We start from the raw sequence: 6,932 nt of genomic DNA on the forward strand, positions 1-6,932 counted from the left end.
TCCGCTTCCCCGGCGCCCCGAGCGCGCCGCACGGATAAACAAACAGACTCCCGCCGTGATGGACACGAGTGCGTGGGGCGCTCCCCAGCTCTGTAACGAGAAGCTTTTAATAAAATCTGTGCTCGGAAGCCGGGGCAGCGCTCGGTCCGGTGGCCTGCTGTTACTCCGTCTCCGGGAGGCCGCGCCGGGCAGAGGTGCCGGTCACCCAACACCGCGCTCCGGGCGGCACCGCGGGCGCAGCCCCAGCCGGCGCGCAGGTCACGTAACAGGGATACGGTTCCCTCCTGCCGCGCTGCTGCTCCCCGGTAGTATTTTTAACCCAAAGTGAACTTGAGCCAGGCTGCGGCTGGTAAATCTCGGTTTGGGATTTGCTTTTGCTAGTTTTCCACAGACTTGGGTAGTGCACAGCGAACAGGATTTGACCTCTATCCCAGCTTTAGTAGCAAATGTCGCCTCAAATGCCTTTTTCCACCTTACACCAGCCTTGCCTCGCTGCAGCTGGGGGGCTTTTTTTCCTCTTTTTTGCCTAGAATAGAAGACAGTGTTTTGACTTTGTTCTACTTTCAAATCCTGGATATCTGCAGTTTTTCGTGTTACAGCATTAAACAAAAACAACGTGGCAGACTTTTTAAGCAAAGGTTGTTACATCTCTTAAATGTATACAGGGATAAAAAGTTTTAAATGGTCATATGATTTTTTTTTTATAAAACATTTTTAAAATTTTTGTTTTATTCTCTTAAATATTGGAATGCCGGCTCACAGTCTGCTTCTGGAATAACACCTGTCCTTTTTTTTTTTTTTTTTTCCTCTCCCTGTGGCTAGAAACATGTTTCCTATTTCTTAAATAAAAGACTAGAGACTTCTTAGAAGTATCATGTATCCCTGTTTAGTCCCATCCTGACCACCACTAAACACGATTTTAGAATACAGGAATTTTGAGACTCTGCTTGCATCCTTTCTTCCCTGTATCAACAAATGTGGATTTATACAGTAAAATACGAAGTCGCTGAAATAGGTTTTGTTCAAAATGAATATTTGTAATTCACATGTATGCTTTCTTGTATGTGAATTTCTGTTTTCTCTCACTTCCACCACTTCTTTTGAAATGAAGGCCAAAGATGCTCTACATCACATCACTGTGTAATACCAACATGAGAAGAGGGTTTCTAAACTTTAAAGTGATTATAATACATATGAGGACTTCAGTAAGCAATGAAGCTGTTGATAGAGATTAAAGAGAGTGTAATTGTTGGTGTATTTCATTCATTCTTGGTTTGATGGAATACGCACTACATTGTAAATACAGAAATGGGACAGAAAATCCTTGCTTGTTGTTTTTTGTAGTTTTAGAAAAACATTTAATTTTATTCTATTTCATAATAGAGTGGAAGACTCTCAGATCCATGTTTTCAAGCACAGATCTCTGCATTTCCTCACCAGCTTTGTCCCCTCACAGGTCAGGGAGAAAAGGGAACAGAGAGGTGGTTGTGCATTTGCTAAGCATCACTTACATGTGACCTAAAATGAAATTGTTGCATGTAGTAAAGAAAAGTGTAATCATTTTTAATGTTTTAATTGAGAGAACACCAGTATTCAGATTGGTGCTCTCAATATGGTGTTTGGATCTGCACTGAACAGTCTGCATCTTATTTATTTGTTTTCTCATAGGTTTGGTGATATGTGTGTCTACTGCTCTGGGTAAAAAAAGTAAAGAACCAGCCAAACAAACAAAAAAAATCCAACACAAGAAACACCCCAAGGGCCTGAAAAGGGTAGAGGGGTTTGCTGATACAGAACTTTTAGAAACATCTCATTTAGACTGTCAAGTCATCTCTCTGGCTGTTTCTTGGAAGCCTGCACCAGCACAGCTCCTGCTATACAGAATCTCCTGTAGATGTTACTCTGCAGAGTAGCTGTTCTGCTGCAGTGAGAAGCAGCCTCTTCTTGCCTAAGTGCAGCTCCAGCTCTGTAGGTGCATATTTTGATAGGAGACAAGGCCCCAACTGGGAATTTCTCTTGGCACCGTTTTGAAACAAATGGGATATTCACACTTCACCTCTATTTTTGGATCTCTGGAAGCAAGTGGAGATCAGTTACTCATGCCACACCTCTCAAGGCTTTTGTGCAGTGAGAAGGCCGTGTTAGCTTTCTGCCACTAATCTGACTAAAGTTAGTTTTATGGGATGTGACAGCAATCCTCATCTACAGAAACAACCCTACCCAATTTCCTTTGAGCTCTCTGCTACCTGCTTGCATACAGCTGAAGTTCATGATAAGGCAGTGATTTTTTTTTTTTACTGAACCAAAAATTGTGTTGCCTCATCTGCAATCTGAGGTCATATTTCATAGTGATTGTGAAAACCTGAGCAGCCTGCAATTAATCATCTATGTACATCTCCCAGCATGAAGGCATTGATACCTATTTTGTTCTTCAAAGCTTTTAGATCACTGCAATTAAAAAAGGTGAGTGAGAACAAATACAAGACCTTCCAGGTTTCCATATTTTTGAAACAGCCTTGTTAGCTGCGCAGGAGGTGAAAATGTGCCAGGCTTTAGTTGGCTTTCAGGTAAAAAGAGCATTCCAAAACAGCCAAGAATTCTCTGCTGCTGTTTTTGTCTGGCAGTGCTGGATTTATAGTATTATGTGTCAAGTGGAAAGAATAGAAAACTCAGTGTTGGAGGAGCCACTTTAAGGTGAGAGGATAAAGAATTTAGAGGATGCATCCAAACAGTGTTCCTGTTTGGATGCATGTATATGTTTACCTAACATGTACATACACACAAGTTTAAAGCAGCACTGATACTTGTTAGTTACTTGCAGTGATTCTTGAGTAGAGTGCAGAGGTACAGGATATTATCCTAAGATAATAAGCAATCCTATTTTTGTCCTAAGAATATTATGAGAGTTGATATTTTGTTAAAAAAACGACCATTAGGTGAAAGATGGAAAAATAGTTCTAAAGATAGGAGTGTCCTGCCAATTGCTTTTCTGGATTTTGTTACTTTTGAATTGTTCTCTGACAGGCTACGCTGGGTGCTTGAGACACAGTTGCAGGAACCCTTACAGTGAATTATTTTGAACCTACCTTGGTTCAGGAAACTGAAGTAAAGATCTCTATCCTTGATGCTTTCACAGTTTTGGAGTGGAAAGTTAAAGTGTTTAGTAAAAATCTCTGATCTTCTAAATGTTCAGTGATAGCCTGTTTAGTCAGTGAGGTTATCAGGAAAACTCCTTTTCCCTGCACATGGCAGAACTAAAGCTGGGTTGTATTTTCCTCTTCAGGCAGAAACTTTTTCAGATAGATTTCTAAACTTACAAAAGAGCAGGTAACCTAAGAAATCTGGGAATTCTTGAAGCTTATCTCTTGGCTGATGAACTGAAACTATAGTTCCTCATAGCATTTTTTGGTAATAATACTGGCCAAAGCATCTTCCATGTCTTTTCCACTGCACTCTCACAAATCCTTGGGATACTGCGTGGGGAAATGGTTCAGCTGTTTGAGAGGTGTGGAGCCTGGTTCATTTTCACCTGGATCATCCCCTCCTCTGATTGCTGCATGGCTGCACAGGAGCTGTACCAGCATAATCAGGGGAAGGGATGGGGCTGGAATGAGCAGGGAGATAAAGGCAGCTCAATCAGCTCTGCTGCTGAATGAGAAAATGCAGCCTATGTAAAAATTTTTAAATTATCGCTGTGTTTATAACTAAGCTGGATGACACAGATCCTGCTGGGGTTCTCCTTGCCACTGAGCTGGATCATTCAGCTAAATCTAAGTTATTACATGTGCTAACCATGAGCAAATGAACATGAGCAACAGCTGTTCCCAAAGTTCAGTATCATGTATTAAACTGATCTGTTCTGCTGCTTATTTACTTGTCTGAAACACCTTGCGTGTGTGTGTTTTTAGCAAGTTCTCTGTGTACTTCCTTCTTTTTTTTTTTATTCTTCAAATTTTAAGTTCACCTGTTGCTGTTCACTGCAGCTCTTTGCTACAATATTTTAATCATCTCTTCAGAAACTCTGCAACCACCTGTGACATTTTGGGTCCAGTATTAAATGCACTTTTCTTATAGGTGCTACCCTAACTTTCTCATTCTCTATGCTGTTCCAGTATCAATTGGATTTTACTCCCCCTTGCACCTTTCCTTGGGCTTGAATGTCTTCTCATCTGTAAAATCTCTCTCATCATCTTTTATACCCCATTTAATAATGGATGGGAAGCGTTATTTTCTTGTCTTTTTTTTTCCCTGATGACACAGCTTCTGGCTATGTGTAGCTGGCCTGGCCTCAAAATCTGCTGCTGCCTCTCCATTTCTCCAAGTAGCATACAGTATGAGCAGGCTTTGTAAATTTACACCTTTCTGGATTGTAGAGAGCATTCCTCCTCTTAAAAAAAAAAGCCTAGAGTGTTACTGTAGGTGTAAGACCCCTGCCCTCTTTGTGAAACTCATCCAGATTTTCCCTTTGTACTGATAGGAAAATTCTGGGAGATAAAAGGGAGGGAAGGTGTGAGAAAGGGTACTGTGTACTAATGCCACAGTATAACCAACAAAAGTAATCTGTTGCTGTGGTTTTGTCTGAGCTGATACAACTTTATGTGGCTCTCAGGAGACAGAGTCTTGCTCTCCCCGTCCTGCCCCTGGCTTTGTGGTGTTGGACCATCCCTTTACATTGTCTGTAGTGTTGATTGTATATAAAACCCAATAACACAGTTCAAATCACTAACCCAGGAGAGAACTGTGCTTTTTTAGTAGATAATTTTCTCCTGCATGAGTGAGCTGAATTGGTTGGTGATTGAGATTAGTTTGTGCTGGTAGCACAAACGCCAGTGCAGATTTGCAGTGACAGTAGGGGAAGGAAGGAGGGTACAAAATTTCTCCCTTCAGCAGCAGAGAGCTGTGTCAGCAGACCCATCTTGGGGAATGGCAGCATATCCATGACTTGGAGAAAAGAAGGAAGAGTTGGACTCTGTCCATAGTGATCAGAACCACATGAGTTTGCATTTGCAGCTAGGAAAGCTGAGAACACAGTAAGCCAAAAAATAAACAGCAACAACAAAAAGAACCAAAGGAGGAAAATTTCCTTGTTTTAAAAGCTTGGTGTTACCTGTGTGATTGAATTAACTGCTCCTTATCAGAGGCAGATTTCAGTCTTCTCAAGAGGTTGGATCAGTGTACCTCTTAGGTACTTTTCATTATGAGAAGCCCATTCTGCAGGGAACAGTTATGTATAACACCTCTTTAATGAAGCCTAAGTTGAGATGGAAAGCTCCAGAAGGGTCCAGGTCCAGCCCTTGGGTGCACATCCTGTCAGTGGGCCCAAGGCACCTGGCAGTGAGCTCGCTGGAGTGTCACTGCTGCTACAAACTGATAACTGCCTTGGCCTGTCTTCCAGATTGTAAAATAATTCGTGGTGGCTGAAACTACTGTCCTGGAAGTTGTAGTGTAACGTTAATGTGGATGTGTAACCAGTGCACATTACCCTGGACTGAGGAGAGGAAGAAGTATGTTACCTGCTGCAAATAGCTGCTTTGTCAGCAACATGGCTGTTTGAAAAATACATCTCTGCCCAATCTTCAGAAGCTAATGTTGATTATATAAAAAAGACTCATCCTGTTTCCAGCCTCCCACTCCTAACCAGAGTCATCACAACAGTAATCAAGTTACAGAATAGAGGTGGTTTTTTCAGAATCTTTGTTGGCTTCCCACAGTCTTGTGACACCTATACCCATGACTTGATTTACTTTGCTTTCCTGGACAGGCCTGGCTGCAGCAGGGTAGAGTTGGCTCCACCTTCCTTGTTCCTGCTTCTGTTCACAGTACAACTGCCTGTGAACTGGATCAGAGAACTGGTCCAGGCTAGGAATTAGTTGTGTTTCCTTGTCAGTAGTGCAAATTGGTTGCCTGGTCTGTTTTACTAGACGGTTTCACAGACAAGTGTAAAGGTGTAAATAAGAAAGCATTTAGAGGAAACCAGAGCCTGAGCTGGCAGTGCTGCCAGCAGAAATGCTTGCAAAACTGTAGTTACAGAAAGCAAAATGGAGATTTTCTTTTATGTGCAGCACGTTGATGTGAAACATGGATTCTCTTTCTTTCTCTTGTCCTTTCTGGTTCATCAGTGGCTCCCATTGCTTACTCTGGGTCATTGCAGACCTTCAGCGTTACCAGCAAGTCACACCCCTGTACTATGGGGACAGTCATGTTGCTCACAGGTAATGGAGCTCTTAAACTCCAGTAAAGTATTTGAAAAACATTTTTCTTTCTTTGGAGATGATGCTTTTGCAGAGTAGATCTGCCTGGCAGACATGTGAGTGATCTTTCTCCTTTAAAAGGCTCTCCTGCACTGCCCAGGCAAATTTTAAAGGTACATGAAAAATAAACTAGAATCCACTTGCCTGATAACGTTAGTCAGAATTATTTTACTACAGAGTTTGATCACTGTTGCATTTCAGTTGGCTCTTAGGGAGAGGCTGGGTCATAGATTTAATTTGGGTGCATTAAGCAACATAGTCTGATGATCCTTCAAGCAACAATGTTTTCAATAAAACTAGTAAAGCCAGAGCAATTTTAGGATTTAAAAGTATTTCCAAGTCTAAGCTGTGGTTTAAGACGTAGATCTTTTGGTTTTAATGTTGCAGTTAATTTTGTGAATAGGATGCATTCAGAAATTTGACAAGGGCAAGGTTTGTGAGGAAGTGCTGTTTTTCTTGTGCATACTCGGGCATACTCCACTCTAGCACTCCAACCTCAGAAGGAATGCAAAGGTTTTCACTTCCTGGAGGGCATTAAAGCAAAAAACATTCTATACTGCCTGTTAAAAATTAAACAAAGGTATTTAATAATAATAATAATAAATTATATTACTTTGCAGGGTTTTTGGGTTTTTTTCAGAGACTTGACTTGATATTTGGTAATTATCAGCTTTGTGTGAA

Source organism: Geospiza fortis, unplaced genomic scaffold (assembly GCF_000277835.1).
Source record: "Geospiza fortis unplaced genomic scaffold, GeoFor_1.0 scaffold112, whole genome shotgun sequence".
Classification (NCBI taxonomy): domain Eukaryota; kingdom Metazoa; phylum Chordata; class Aves; order Passeriformes; family Thraupidae; genus Geospiza; species Geospiza fortis.